This window comes from Erythrolamprus reginae, chromosome 3 (genome assembly GCF_031021105.1).
Source record: "Erythrolamprus reginae isolate rEryReg1 chromosome 3, rEryReg1.hap1, whole genome shotgun sequence".
Taxonomy (NCBI): domain Eukaryota; kingdom Metazoa; phylum Chordata; class Lepidosauria; order Squamata; family Dipsadidae; genus Erythrolamprus; species Erythrolamprus reginae.
In genome coordinates, this window is record NC_091952.1 from 94,418,950 (window position 1) to 94,434,841 (window position 15,892).

Genomic DNA, 15,892 nt, shown 5'->3' on the forward strand with positions numbered 1-15,892 from the left:
GTTATGAAGTAGAAGTGAAAATACTTTTATGGTCACCACAACATGAGGAGCTGTATTAATGGGTCTGTTGCTTTGTGCATAGCAAAATAAATCAGAAGCTTCACAAATGACTGCATTTTTCTGATTCAAATAACTTTTATAAACATAATAAAGATTTACAATACCACATGTTCTTTCACAGACCACATAGCAAGAGATGTTTTCACAAAAAATTATACTGGAGAACTGACTAAACCATGCCCCTCTTCTTCCTCAGTTTCTGGACATGCTCGGTCAGCAGTTTAGTTTGATTGGCTGACTGAGTCACCAGACAAGATACATTGACTAACCATGTTCTCCCACTCAGGAAAAAATATCAACAGGGTCGTGGCATTAGGAAGATTGAGAACCACTGCATCAGAGGATGAGAATGTCAAAGGCCATTTACCAAAACTTTGTAGCACATAAGTAGTCTGAAAAATAATCAAAACATGTTAGGGTTCTTTTATTGTAGGTTGGACATATAAATTATCCAGTCCATACCCAAACTCTGGTATTTCAGCGTTCCAGTTTACACAAATACTTTAAGTACATATAAAGATTGTCCATTGTACCCAATTGTACTTATGGACTAAATCTTCAGTGATACTATCAGCATGATTTTAAACTATATGGGCTGCTCACTTCTACAACTTGTTCTATTTTTCAGGGAGACCTTATGTTCTGAACAGAGTATATTTTATTGCAAACACAGTGGTATATTGCATCCACAAACACATTGGCACTAACGCTTTGCAAATCTTCAATGGGATGCTCTGATTTGATAACACTTCAATCAAATCACCGCATCATAGCAGATTTGTAGATCAGATCAAGTGGCTGTGAAGTACTTCTCAATTCTGATGACTCTTCCTCCTCTTTCTGATATTGAAATAGTATATGCTGTTGCAGCTTCAATTCCATACAAGGAAAACATGATATGAGACTTTTCAAGATTGCAATGAATGAGATCCAATCACTATTAAACCTTCTATCAGAACTTACAACTAGCATTGTTCCTGACATCATTCTTTTTCATAGCTCTCTCTCTTTCTTTAGTTTGACTAAAAATAGGCTTTAATTTCGCTTTCTCTTGAACTAATGATGGAATGCTACACTTCTCCATTAATCTTGCCCTCCCAGCTTGGCTCATAGCACTTTGAACATGCACTAAAAGTTGTCTAGTCAAGTACACATTCTTAAGTCAAGCTTTTTTTTCCCCTGTGGACTTTGCATCACTTGAGCAAGTTGAAGTTTTTTAGTAATAAGTGAATGATTGCTTAATTGAGCCTAGGTTGCTTCTACCTGAACTCTCTCAAACAATAGGAGGATAAATGCTGCCTTACCTTTCACAGATGTTTCAAATAAGCTGTATTGCTTGTATGCATTGATTTGATGTAACATAATGATATACTGCATGTGTGTCAAACTCACGATATCCTGACATCTTCATGTGACATATTGTGACTTTTTCTCCCTTTGCTAAACTGGATGTGGGTGTGGCCAGCAGGTGATGATATCCCAGTATACAGTGGTACCTCTACTTAAGAATGCCTCTACTTATGAACTTTTCTAGATAAGAACCGAGTGTTCAAGATTTTTTTGCCTCTACTTAAGAATCATTTTCTATTTAAGAACCGAATCCGGGAAAAATCTCCCAAGAAATTTGAGAGCTGCACAAAGGCCCGGCCAGTTTCCTGCCATTCCCCCTTTAATCCTGGCCATCTGGGCTGCCAGAGGAGACTTTTGGTGGCACTTAAGGAGGCTTTGGCAGTGCTTCCACTTAAGAATGTTTCTACTTAAGAACCTGGACACGGAACGAATTAAGTTCTTAAGTAGAGGTACCACTATACTTACTTACTTACTTACTTACTTACTTACTTACTTACTTACTTACTTACTTACTTACTTACTTACTTTTATTTATTTATTCATTCATTCATTCATTCATTCATTTATTGGATTTGTACGCCGCCCCTCTCCGTAGACTTGGGCGGCTAACAACAATGATAAAAACAACATGTAACAATCCAATCCAATACTAAAATAACTAAAAAAAAACTTATTATGAAAACCAAACATACATACAGACATACCATGCGTAAATTATTATTTATTATTTATTTACTTTTTATTTATATTTATTTATTTATTTATTTATTTATTTTTGTATCTAGTTATTTCCCACCTGTATTATTTTATAAATAACACAAGGTGGTGAACACATCCATTATTCCTTCTTACTCTGATTTCCTCACAATCACAACAATCCTGTGAGGTGAGTTGGGCTACAATAAAGTGAAAGCCCAAATTCACCCAGCTGGCTTTTATGCCTAAGGTAGGACTAGAATTCATAGTCTCCTGGCTGATTGTATTGACCAGTAGACTCATTCATGCTTTGGTCCTACCATTAAATGGAGAGTCCCTTAAGTTCCTATCAAACAGACAACAAGTTGTCAAAATAGGAAGCACCATATCTAATCCTGTTCCTGTTAGTAGTGGCGTACCCCAAGGCAGCATACTAGGACCAACACTCTTTATAATCTATGTAAATGACCTGTGCCACATTACAAGCAACTGAGTTCTCTTTGCCAATGATGGAAAACTCTCCAACACCACCAGCAACACAGCTACCCTCCAAAAAGACTTTGACTTTGTGTCAGAATGGTTAAAGATCTGGCAACTCCAAATCTTAACCAAAAAAATTGCTCTGTCCTACACATTGGCGAAAAGAATCCAAGCATCAAGTCCAAGCTGGATAAATAAGACCTTACAGACAACCTTCACTCCATAAAAAAATACTCAGATCAAATGACCTAAGTGCTAAAGCCCACTGCAACAGCATTGCAAAAAAGGCTTCAAGAGTTGTTAACCTAATCCTATGTAGTTTCTTCTCTGGTAATATCACTCTACTAACCAAAGCTCATCTGTCTGTAACCCACACCGCATTTTGTACATACTGTAAATACATTAGAAAGCATCCAAAGATACTTTACAAGAAGAGTCCTCCACTCCCCTACTTGCAATACGCAATACATACGCAACCAGACTTGAAATCCTAGGCTTAGAAATCTTGGAGCTTTATCGCCTTGAACACAATCTAAGCATAGCTTAAAACAAAGTCATCTGCTACAATGTCCTTCCTGTCAATGACTACTTCAGCTTTAACCACATCAATACATGAGCGCATAACAGATATAAACTCAAACTAAACTGCTCCATGCTCAACTGTCGAAAATATGACTTCATCAAATGAGTTGTTAATGCATGCAACTCACTACCGGACTCTTGTTTCATCACCAAATCCCCAAAACTTTACCCTTAGACTATCCACTGTTGACCTCACACGATTCCTAAGAGGTAAGTAAGGGGTGTGCGTAAGTGCACCAGTGTGCCCACCATCCCTGTCCTATGTTTTTCTCTTATTAGTACCAGTATCATGTATATAAACAGTGTTATTTCTTTGTATACTACCAATACGTACGTGACAAAATAAATAAAATAAAATAAATAAATAAACCAAGATGTCATCATTTTGGCAATCTGCTCAATAGTAATATTCAATTGCAACATTGCCATGGTCTTGGTTAAAACAAGACCTGTATATGTGTGAAACTTCCCCTTTCCCAAGATCTATTTGCACACTAAATGAAACCACTGTTACAAACATTCACAAATGATTTTTTTTTCAAGCTAAATAACATATTCTTAGCATTAATTGTGTGCTACTCACAACAGGAGTATGTGTTGACATTTCCAAGAGTAGGAATCATGTGAATCTCCACTATTAAAAAGAAACACTTCTGGATAATTTGTGTGGAGCTACTCAGTGACAAGAAAATTATGTGACTATAAATTGAGCACATTAAACATTTATACTACCAGCCTTCTTTACCTTTGATAGGAAGCATGCATATTCTGTAACTAAATATACTGCTTTGCTTGGGTAAAATTTTTAACATAAGGATCTAGCTTTATGTAAGTGAACTTTTCCCCTCAATTAGCTTTCATTTACAGAGACATAAGAAATCAGATCTAGGGCTTTAAGCAACTGAACAGAAATCAGAGTCTTGGCAGCCCTGAGTGGCCAAACCTGTTCATGGTTCAGGTAAATAAACTATCATGGAATTGTTTAATGCAAGCTTTTTGGTACAACAAGGAAACGATTGACTTTATATTTGTTTTTAAAAGCAAAACCATTTAAAAAATAAAAGTGCTTATAACACATTTTTTTCCTTGGGAAATATCTCCCTTTATGTACAAGGTTTGGCCATTAATTTGCTAATTATGTTCCTGCATAGATATGATTTTTGATCTTATGCACAAGGAACAATAAACGTAAAAAGGCTTTCTATAAAGGGTGCTTTATACAAGTACTCAACAGCTGCTAGTGGTCAAACAACTTTCTAGGGACTGTCTCTTCTCCATCAACAGCTCTTGTATAAACCAGTTCTTGCTCCATTGTGGCTATATGACTTCTTGCCGCTCTTAATAAGAGGTCTTTATTGCATGCTAAATATGGCTGTGGGTCTGCTACAAACAATTTGTAACCAACATGCATGTTAATAGATATGATATGTAAACAGGATAACCACCTGTGTTTTGTAACAAAAAAGAATGCATGGTTTTTACATTAGCGGGAGTTTAAATATTTAACCAATTATGCAGACATCTTTGTTAAATTGCACTAGCAGGATAAAAATATTTTAAAATTTAATAAAACTCAAATTTCATTCATATGGAATTCCTTCCTATAAAAATGTCTAGGTTTCCATATTCCCCCCCCCCAGTTCAGTCACATCCAATTATTCAAGCCTACCTGTTCAAATCCCTGCTGTTTTCTTAGCAAGGTTACTCAGAAGTAGTTAGCCATTGCCTCTTTCCTAGGGCTGAGAGGAAGCTGTCCCAGAGAGGGGCAGCATATAAATCCAATAAATAAATAAATAAATGATTGGCCCAATGTTACCCAGCTGGTTTTGTGCTCAAGGCAGTACTTTTATTTCTAGCTTGATGTCTTACTAAACTGGGTCTCAAACTCATTTTACTTCTATATTAAAAGGTTAAATAGGTTTGCCATCCAGTTTAATGTGGCCTAAAATTCCTGTAAGATTTTTGCATCTCTTGTATATTCTGCTGGTGGATTATCACTCTCGTCCATTGTTTAATACAAGTTGGGATGAAGATCTTAAGAAGCCCTACATCACTAGGGTGGTACAAGGTGACAGCCCAATTTTGATAGTTATATGTTAGCTGTAACATCTTCACTTAAAGACTCTCAATCTCCACCCCACACATGGAAACAGACAAATAGGCTTCAACGTCTTCATTGTCATTCATTGTAGGAGCTGCAAGTGAGAAACCATACATAGCCCACATTCTGCCCAGCTTCACACCAATTCCATCTGCTGTACATTCCCCAAACCTCCTCTATGTGTTCCCCAAATCTCAAACTGTCTTTCAGTCAGGACCTCAAGACAGCATACCTCATCTTACGAACTTAATTGGTTCCGGGAGGAGGTTCGTAAGGCGAAAAGTTTGTAAGACGAAACAATGTTTCCCATAGGAAGCAATGTAAAATCAATGCGTGCAAGCAAATTTTTTTTTGCAAAAACGGCACTCCGCTGGGCGCTGTCACCCGGCTGTCACCTTTGGAAACAGCTGGGTGCTTCTCAGCATTATCCTGAATGCCGAACCTGGAAGTTCGGCAAAAGTTCAGGTTCGGGAGGCCGACGAGAAGCCCCCCCCCGCCCGGCTGTTGCCTTTTAAAACAGCCAGGGGGGCTTCTCTGCGTTCTCCTGAACGCCGAGCCCGGACATTCAGCAAAAGTTCGGGTTCGGATTCAGGAGGTCGCCGAGAAGCCCCGTCGCCCAGCTGTCACCTTGCCAGAAGAGCCGCGGAGCTGTTGGCCGGTTGGGAGGCTCAAACAGAGGTGGGGAATCCCAATAGGGAATTCCATGGGCGGAGCTTTGACGTCACGGAGACGTCCTTCCTGGAGTCCACGTTTGTGCTGAGAGAAAATGATTGACACAAAATCACTCAATAAAGCTTTTCTGACTGGGGCTAATCTGATACTTTACCTACTATTCCAATTTATTTACAGAAATGAAACTAAAAAACAAAACAAAACCCTCACCATTTAAATGGGCTGAAATGGAGGAAGTCTACCCTGCATTGGTAAAAACTCAAATAACATTATTATATAAAAGCCATTTATGTAATTATTATTTTTTTTTGCATGCTACCTGTTCTCATAAGCTCTATAAAATATCAATATAAAACAATACAATTCCCATAAACCTAAAGCGGATCTAAGAAATCCCACAAAGTAAATAAAATAATGCATAGAGTGCAATATAGAAACATGTTAAGGTATGATGATTCAAAAAAGAAACTGTTCATTTGAGGCAGACTGAGCTCATTAAGTGTATAACAAGAAAAATATTGGTGCAGTTTCATGGAGAATAGGTTTCATAGGTAGCATGGATATATATGCTTCCAACTTGTGCCATCTTAAATGCAGATATGTGACTCCCCTTCTGCTCATCTGCAAAAAAAAACCCCCAACCCAAGGAGAATTTAAAAAAAAAAAATTGGCTAAGAATATAAATCAGATGATATACAGTCTGAAACAGAACACAATAAAACTCCAGTATTCATAGGCTTATAATCTGCCAGCTCTTTTTATTTATTTCCCTTTCTTTTTTGTTTCATAACATGTGTGGTCTCTTTCAGTTTGGGAGAAAATCAGTATATTTTGTCAACTTGATAAATTTATTCTCTTTGTTTTCTAGCTTCAGTCAAAATTTGCCACATATTCAGATGTCAAAGGCAAGCCAATAAAAGCTCTTTGCTTTCCCTCATGATTGTGCATTCTGCTTCATATTTTGCCTGGCTTGCTAGCAGAGATTTAGTTATTGCTTAATAATTTTCTCCATTTGTGGCTTTTGGAAAAAAAAAACCTTTCACTAAATAGACTTGCAATGTTACTGTTTTCACTTCCCTTTTCTTGAGGAAATGGGTCAGCTCATATCAAAAACCTCATCCAGCATTGTGTTTTTGACAGAAATTGGCAAAGGTTTTCAATAAGAGATACTGTAAATGATTCCTTAAGGGGGAAAAGATAGAGAATAATTCAGAGGGAGAGGAGGTTAAAGGGCCAAATGAATTTTATTTTATTTTTTATTTTTTTTTAAATGGCACTCTACTTTTTCTTTTTATTGCTTCTTCCTTTGAAAAAGCCCTGGGTGATTTGTGGCTGCAGCCTGTGGAGAACACCATATAGGTAATCTTTGGTTACCACCATTCATTCAGTGAACATACAAAGTTATGATAGTGCTGAATGAATGATACTTACAATTGGTGGTTGGAGTTTCAGACATCGCCAAGTTCTCACAGTAATGTAATGATAATCCACCACTTGGTGCTTGGCTCACCATTATGTTATAGGATTCCAGTCACATGACTACAACTTTTGAAATTCCCTGTTGGCTTTCCACAAGCCAAATCAGTGGGGAAGCCAGCAGGAAGTCAGAAAAAGCACTCACATGAGATCCTTGTTTAATGATCCACATGGCCCTTGTTTAACTACGACAACCAGAGCTGCTGGAAGTACTGTCACTAAACAGCATGTTACACAATGTCTCACTTAACAAATATAACTGCCACACGAATCCCAGCGACCGGTTTGGTCCCACAAAGTTGACCTTCTCCAGGTCTTGTCAACTAGACAATGTCATTTGGCGGACCCTAGGGGAAGAGCCTTCTCTGTTGGGGCCCCAGCCCTCTGGAATCAGTTCCCCCTGGACATTTGTACTTCCCCCACCCTCCTCGCCTTTTTAAATAGTCTCAAAACTCATTTATGTCGTCAGGCCTGGGCTGATTAGATCTTGACCCCTAGCCAACGAATGTTTGTATGATCGTTGTATGAATGTATGTGATTGATTTTAATATTTGGGATTTTAGATTTTAATTAGTTGGATTAACGCTATTGTAATTTACTATTTTTTAATGTGTTGTAAGCCACACCAAGTCTTCGGAGAGGGACGGCATAGAAACCCAATTAATAAATAATAATAAATAGTAAATAATAATAGTCCCAATTGTTATCATAAGCCAAAGAGCTGTAATACCTAGTCCCAGAGAGTCTTAAAATTTTAAACATTTAAAGAAGCAGCAGCAGTAGCAGTGACAACTCTAAATTCATTTAACAAAAAAATATAAGAAATTGAGATTTCTCTTTCTGCATATCTGGAAGAAAAAGGTGGGAAACCACTGCTTACAATTGGTTTCTTCGTAACTGTGGATTGTCAAAACAAACCGAACATTTATAATAATTGTAAACTGCCACTTACCACCCCCAAATACAAATAGCATTAAGGATAGTTTGTGAGTTCTATTGCACCAGCAACTCTTCTCAAGAAAAAGGATTTAAAAAGTAGAATTGATTTTTGAAAACCTATCCCAAGTACATATCATCCATGCCCATTGGAAGGGAAGGGGAATAGGTTGCCTTCCCCAATATCTTTCGGGTGTGCATTTTCCAATTTCCTATTTCCTAGTTGAACTGCCTAATTATGGTGAGTGATTAGGATGCTGGAGCAGCATAGATGTACTCTGAGTTGTTTCCATGGAAATGCCCTCATTCAACAGTACTGATAAAAAAAATCCAACCTATCTATCTATCTATCTATCTATCTATCTATCTATCTATCTATCTATCTAACTAACTAACTAACTAACTAACTAACTAACTAACTAACTAACTAACTGTTGTGGTTCAGCCTGGGACCCCTCCGGGAATGGCTGATTTGCTGTCGGCTTCCAGCTCAGAGGGAGAGGCTGAGGACCAGGAGGTGCAGACTGACGAGGAAGCGGAATCCCAGGCTGAAGAAGAAGGACAGCCAGAGTTCCACCAGGGGGAGCTCTCCCCAGCAAGCAGCCTGGATTCCCTGGGGGAAGATGCTCATGACATCATAGATATGCGACAAAGGAGAGCTAATCAGAGACGAACTCAATTGGCTAGGTATTTCCAGCATTAGAGGTCACAGCTGGGTTTGGGTGTGGTGCTTGGGAAAGGATAAAAGGCGGCCCCACCCTTCTTGGCTTGTGGAGTTTTATCTTGGAGATTCGTGAGACCTGTCTGTGAACTTTGGTGGCTACAATCCTGGTTTGTACCTTGGACTATTGAAACCTTGGGGGGGTGTGCCAGCAAGAAGCTTGTGAAATTGACTGGACATCAGGACCCTGTTGTAACGTATTGTAACCTGTCTGCTGTGAAGACAGGTTTTCCTTTGTGCTTATTTTTTCCTGCTATAAAATACTTTTGGATTTTACCAGAGTGTCTGGCTGTTTTTTCAGTGGGTGTGGAGGTCTGGGAAAACCCAGACAGAACAGAATAAAACTCCACCAACCACCAGACACCTGGTGCTCATTTTGGAGGGGTGGTTTGGTTGTTTTGTTCCTTGCTCTTTGCTGCTGGTTCCTGGTTGGACTTCTTTTGTTTGTCGGCTTCCTGTTTTTGCCTGTCACCATGGATGTTTCTGCAGCTGACATGCAGGCTGTCTTTGCAGAGTTGCGAGGGGACATTGCTCACTTGACCCAGACAGTCTTGTTATTACAACGTCAAGTGGAGGTTTTGTCCCAGGCGGCCCCACCCCAGGCGGCACCTGTGGTACCACCTCCAGCACCTTTGCCCAGAAGGAAATGTTTTGTGGCGATGCCGGAAAAGTTCTGGGGGGACCGGCGGCTGTTTTCTGCATTCCAGAGCCAGGTGCAGCTTTTTATCAACGCGCAGATGATGCACTTCCCAGGGGATGACCACAAGGTGGCGTTTCTGTGCAGTTTATTGGCTGGCCCTGCAGCGTCGTGGGTGGCACCTTACCTGGCCCGGGATGATCCGCTACTCCAGGACTACAATGCTTTTTGTGACTTGCTGCGTCACCAATTTGCGGACCCGGTGCAGGAACAAACGGCCACGCGGGCGCTGAAGCAATTACGCCAGGGTTCGCGCCCCCTGGTGGACTATATGGCTGACTTTAGGTCTCTGGCCGGGCAAGTCCAGTGGAATGAGGCTGCCCTGATCGAGGCCTTTCAAGATGGACTATCCGACACGATGTTGGACGCCTTAGTGCATGAGGTGATGCCTGGCACGTTGGACGGTTTGGAGCGGCATTGCTTGGCAATAGAGGCCAGGCTGTTGGCCAGGGAAGTCCGTCGAGCGGGACGGTCCAACCCCCGTGCATCAGGCGTCCCGCCGACACCTGTTTCGCGGCGGGGGTTGTCAACCGTAAGCACCCCGGCTCCGGTCCCTGCGCCCCGACGTTTTTCACCAGCGCTGCCTCCACGCTTGATGGATCGTGTTGCTGCCGGGGAGCCGATGGACGTAAGTTACGCCCGACCCCGACAGACCCTGGAGGAACGAGGGCGTCGGCGGGCAGCTGGGTTGTGCTTCTATTGTGGGGCCCCGGGACATTTTGCTGTCGTTTGTCCCCACAAGAGGCGGAGCACCGTGGCTGCCGTCGTTCCTGTACCTTACAGCCCTCCCGTGCTTCCCATGGCGTCCCCTGTGCAGTTACAGGAGACAACCCCTGGTGTCCCCGTTCCTGCCCTGAACTCTCCGATGGCGGGGCCTTCGTCTGGATGTCCTCCATCGCCGGAACGATCGGGAAACGAGGGGGGCCCGGCTTGGTGGCAACACTAGGTCGGGCGGGGATCCCACTTTTGTCTGACTCCACGACTCCCGAATTTGGACCGTCTCGACACCTGACGCTTGCGGTGACCTTGCATATCGCGCAACGGACTCGGACTTACCCCGCGTTGGCCCTTGTGGATTCGGGGGCGACGACGAACTTCTTAGACGAAGCCTTTGCCCAACGTCATTCCTTGCCCCTTTGTCCTGTTACCCCGCCATTAACTGTGGAGACTATCGATGGGCGGGTTTTGTTGGCTGGTCCCATCCGTTTCCAGACCCTGCCGGTGCGGATGTGCATCGGAACTCATGAGGAGGCCCTACAGTTTTATGTTACCAAGGGGCTTCATTTTCCCCTCGTGTTGGGGTTGTCATGGCTGCGTGCACATGACCCACAGGTGGTGTGGTCTCAGAACTTGGTCACCTTCTCCAGTTTGCAGTGCGTGGACCATCACCGACATGTGTGCGCAGCCCACGGCCCAGTAGTTCCCGCGATTCAATTACCCCGTTGCCTCGAGGAATTCGCCGATGTGTTCAACGAAAAAGAGGCGGATCAGCTACCACCACATCGGACGTATGATTGTGCCATTGACCTGCTCCCTGACGCCAAGCTCCCGGCTGGTCGTTTGTACTCCATGTCCGAGCCGGAGCTTGTGGCTCTCAAGGAGTTTGTGGAAAAGAATCTGGCCAAGGGATTTATTCGGCCATCCAAGTCCCCTTTGTCTGCCCCTGTTTTGTTCGTGAAAAAGAAAACAGGCGATCTTCGCCTCTGCTGTGACTATCGCCGCCTTAACGCCATCACAGTGCGGAATAGGTACCCCTTGCCCTTGATCCCTGAACTCATGGACCGGTTGCGGACGGCAACGGTATTCACCAAAATCGATTTGCGCAGTGCGTATAATTTGGTCCGGATGCGGGCCGGGGATGAGTGGAAGACAGCGTTTGGCACGCGTTACGGCCACTTTGAATATACAGTGATGCCATTTGGCCTCACCAACGCCCCGGCCGTGTTTCAACATCTGATGAACGACGTGTTCCGGGGCATGTTGGACCATTTTGTGGTGATTTACCTTGATGACATTTTAGTGTATTCCCCGAACCATGCCTTGCATTTGACCCATTTGCGCCGGGTCCTGCTCCGGTTGCGGGAGCAGCAGTTGTATGCCAAGCTGGAGAAGTGCCAATTCTTCCAGACTACCGTCGAATTCCTGGGGCACATTTTATCTCCAGGTGGCATTTCCATGGACCCGAACAAAGTGGCCGCACTTCAGTCTTGGCAACCTCCACGACGGGTGAAAGACGTACAACGTCTTTTGGGGTTTGCAAACTACTATCGGGCTTTTGTTCCGGGGTATGCCACGTTAACCACGCCCTTGACTCGGTTGTTACAAAAACAAGTCCCATTTGGTTGGGGGGAGGCGGAACAGCGGGCTTTTGATGCCCTGAAAGCGGCGTTCATGGCGGAACCGCTTCTGCGCCATCCTGATCCCGCTCAGCCGTTTGTGTTAGAAACCGACGCTTCAGATGTAGCGGTTGGCGCAGTGCTTCTCCAAGCCCATCGGCCCGGTGACATGTTGTTTCCGTGTGCCTACTTCTCCCGGAAGCTGTCTCCCTCGGAAAGGAACTATACTATTTGGGAGAAGGAACTTTTAGCGGTGAAGGCCGCCTTTGAGCATTGGCGGCATTACCTGGAGGGGGCCCGTCATCAAATCGAGGTACAGACGGATCACCGGAACCTTGAGTATTTGCAGACGGCCCGGAAATTAAACCAGAGACAGATCCGCTGGTCTTTCTTTTTCGCGCGGTTCAATTTCCGCATCAGGTACACTCCCAGTGCCCAGAACCCCCGAGCGGATGCCTTGTCGCGCAAGCCAGAATACACGCACCCGAAGGAGCTGGCCCCTCTGCAGACAGTGTTACCCCCTGCAGCTTTGGCTGCCACTCAGGACCCAGTAGACTTGCGTCACCGTTTACGGGAGGCACAGCGTGAGGATGGGTTTGTAGCGCAGAGAGTGCGGGAGTTAACACCCAATTCCCCATGGACGTTTCAAGACGGTCTGCTTCGGTACCGGGGGCAGCTGTATGTTCCCGCCGGCCCAGTGAGAGGGTTGATTATGACCCAGTGTCATGACTGTCCAGTGGCGGGGCATTTTGGTCTGTTTAAAACATTGGAGCTAGTCTCTTGGACATTCTGGTGGCCACGCCTCCAAGATGATGTGCGTTCCTATGTGGCCACCTGTGTCCAGTGTCGTACGGCCAAGGGGGTGACTGGAGCCCCACCGGGATTACTGCAACCTTTGCCCACGCCTGAGAGACCCTGGGGTGCCGTGTCCATTGACTTTGTCACTCATTTGCCTTCCTCTGCTCGTTTCACGGTAGTCATGGTGGTGATGGACATGCTCACCAAGATGGTGCATTTTGTCCCTTGCACTAGGGTGCCCACTGCCCAACTCACGGCTCAAATGTTTATTAGTCACGTGTTTCGGTTACATGGGCTTCCGGATCGAGTGGTCTCTGATAGGGGCACACAATTCACAGCCCGGTTTTGGCGGGAATTGATGTCGGCCCTGAATGTGTCCGTGTGCCTCGCCTCGACGCAGCACCCCCAGACCGATGGCGGTACAGAAAAAGTGATCGGGATATTGGAACAATACCTGCGGTGTGTAGTGGCGGATCGTCAGACGGATTGGTCCCGGTTTATCCCTGTAGCGGAGTTCGCTTTCAACAATTCCCGTCACTCATCGACCCGGCTCACGCCCTTTTTCGCAAATTATGGATTTCACCCTCGCTTCTTTCCCTTGACCCTCCTAGATTCCCCGGTGCCTGCTGCTGAGGACTTTCTCTCAGAGCTGCAGGCGGTTCACGAGATGGTGAAGAGATACCTGAATAAAGCCAAGGAGGACTACAAGAGGGTGGCTGATCGCTCCAGACGGGATGTGCCCCCCTTGGTGGTGGGGGATCAGGTGTGGTTGTCCACGAAATATGTAGCCTCTGAATTACCCCGGCACAAACTAGATCCCCGGTTCCTGGGTCCTTTTCCCGTTGAGCGGGTGATTAATCCGGTGGCTTACCGGCTCACCCTGCCGGACAACTTGCGGGTTCACCCTGTGTTTCACCGTTCGCTGCTAGTCCCTGTCCCTCCCGATTGTCCGCTCCGTCCCAATGTTCCCGTGTTTCCTGCCCCGTGTGTTCGTGATCACCTCCCTGAAGCTATGGTACATGACGTTGTGGATTCCCGTTGGGTGGATGGGTGTTTCCAGTACAAGGTGCAATGGGTAGAGGGGGATCCGGATGATTGCTCCTGGGTGGAAGCGGCGTTGTTGGACGCTCCCGATCTTCTTCGGGCTTTTCACGCCCAGTTCCCTCAGAAACCGCGTCCTCTCCGCTGGCAGGTGGGGAGGGGCCTTCCGCGGGGGGATGGTGTTGTGGTTCAGCCTGGGACCCTCCGGGAATGGCTGATTTGCTGTCGGCTTCCAGCTCAGAGGGAGAGGCTGAGGACCAGGAGGTGCAGACTGACGAGGAAGCGGAATCCCAGGCTGAAGAAGAAGGACAGCCAGAGTTCCACCAGGGGGAGCTCTCCCCAGCAAGCAGCCTGGATTCCCTGGGGGAAGATGCTCATGACATCATAGATATGCGACAAAGGAGAGCTAATCAGAGACGAACTCAATTGGCTAGGTATTTCCAGCATTAGAGGTCACAGCTGGGTTTGGGTGTGGTGCTTGGGAAAGGATAAAAGGCGGCCCCACCCTTCTTGGCTTGTGGAGTTTTATCTTGGAGATTCGTGAGACCTGTCTGTGAACTTTGGTGGCTACAATCCTGGTTTGTACCTTGGACTATTGAAACCTTGGGGGGGTGTGCCAGCAAGAAGCTTGTGAAATTGACTGGACATCAGGACCCTGTTGTAACGTATTGTAACCTGTCTGCTGTGAAGACAGGTTTTCCTTTGTGCTTATTTTTTCCTGCTATAAAATACTTTTGGATTTTACCAGAGTGTCTGGCTGTTTTTTCAGTGGGTGTGGAGGTCTGGGAAAACCCAGACAGAACAACTAACTAACTAACTAACTAACTAACTAACTAACTAACTAACTAACTAACTAACTATCTAACTATATCATAAATCATTTTTTTAATTAATAAAAATCTAAAACAACTTAATCTTAAAGGACTAATTAGGAAAGCAACAAACCTTTGCCAGACAATCAATACGTGTGAAAACAATGTTAAAATTATATAGCATTATAAACACAATTACAACAATCAGGTATTACTGGTATTTATTCCATTGCTAGAGTAAATGTTTTAGCATTTATCATTTACTAGGAGAATTTGATTGTTTTATTGCTGTAAGGTGCCATGGGTTGAAATGAAATTAGCAATGTATAAATTTGACAAATAAATGATAACCACAGATAAAGTAACTGTAAATAGGATGATTTTTTTGCAGAGACATTTGTATAGATCAGTGCAAACTGGAAGAGAACAGAGTTCTTGTCTAAGTCTGGAAACAACTAATATCAATTAAGCAGTTATGAGTTTTTAGGCTGAATGCCTGTGGTTATTTATTTATTTTTGTACTGACATTTCACCAGTTCCTGTGGCTCACATCCTTGGAGGCAGAATAAGATGCTTTGTTGTGTTTTTCTTGCCAGTTCTTGGGCAACTCAAATAGGCTTACTAGATTCTTGAATTTGAACCTGCCAACTTGATCTTTGATTGGTCCACATCACAGAAGTCCAATAAAGCTGCACCTTTATTGGTTCATTCTCTGACCTTTGTTGGTCCGTATTGAATAATTTCCAAAAGTACCAGTTCCTGATAGGTCTTTATCTGAACCCGACAGATGTAGGAGGTCTTGTAATTGGTTTGTTTTGGAGAATTCCAAGAAAACTGATGTCTAATTATGATTTCCCACAAGACAGGTAACTTTGTCTCTGGTGACGCATCTAGTGAAATGTCAGAACAAAAGAAGGGGGGGGGAATCATTAAATTTGAGAACTGACCACTGCTTCATTTATGTCAACCTAAAAGCTCACATCAGGAGAAACCAATGTCTTTGTATGTGTAGTTTATTTGCATTTTATTTGCATTTTTATCTGCACTATTTTTAAAATATAAACAATTTCTATGATAAATATATATATTTCTATGATTAGATGGCTTAGACATTGATATAGATCTTTCTGACAT

The 15,892-nt window shown here is 43.8% G+C and overlaps 1 long non-coding RNA gene across 1 annotated transcript in view; it reads right to left on the minus strand.

Moving 5' to 3' along the window:
• LOC139164278 (uncharacterized) overlaps nt 1-4,902 on the minus strand; it is a 57,625-nt gene extending 52,723 nt beyond the window's left edge. Inside the window, exon 1 of the long non-coding RNA XR_011558596.1 lies at nt 4,838-4,902. This is a non-coding gene — a long non-coding RNA (uncharacterized lncRNA). The remainder of the gene's footprint in view (nt 1-4,837) is intronic.
• Nucleotides 4,903-15,892: the final 10,990 nt, after the last annotated feature.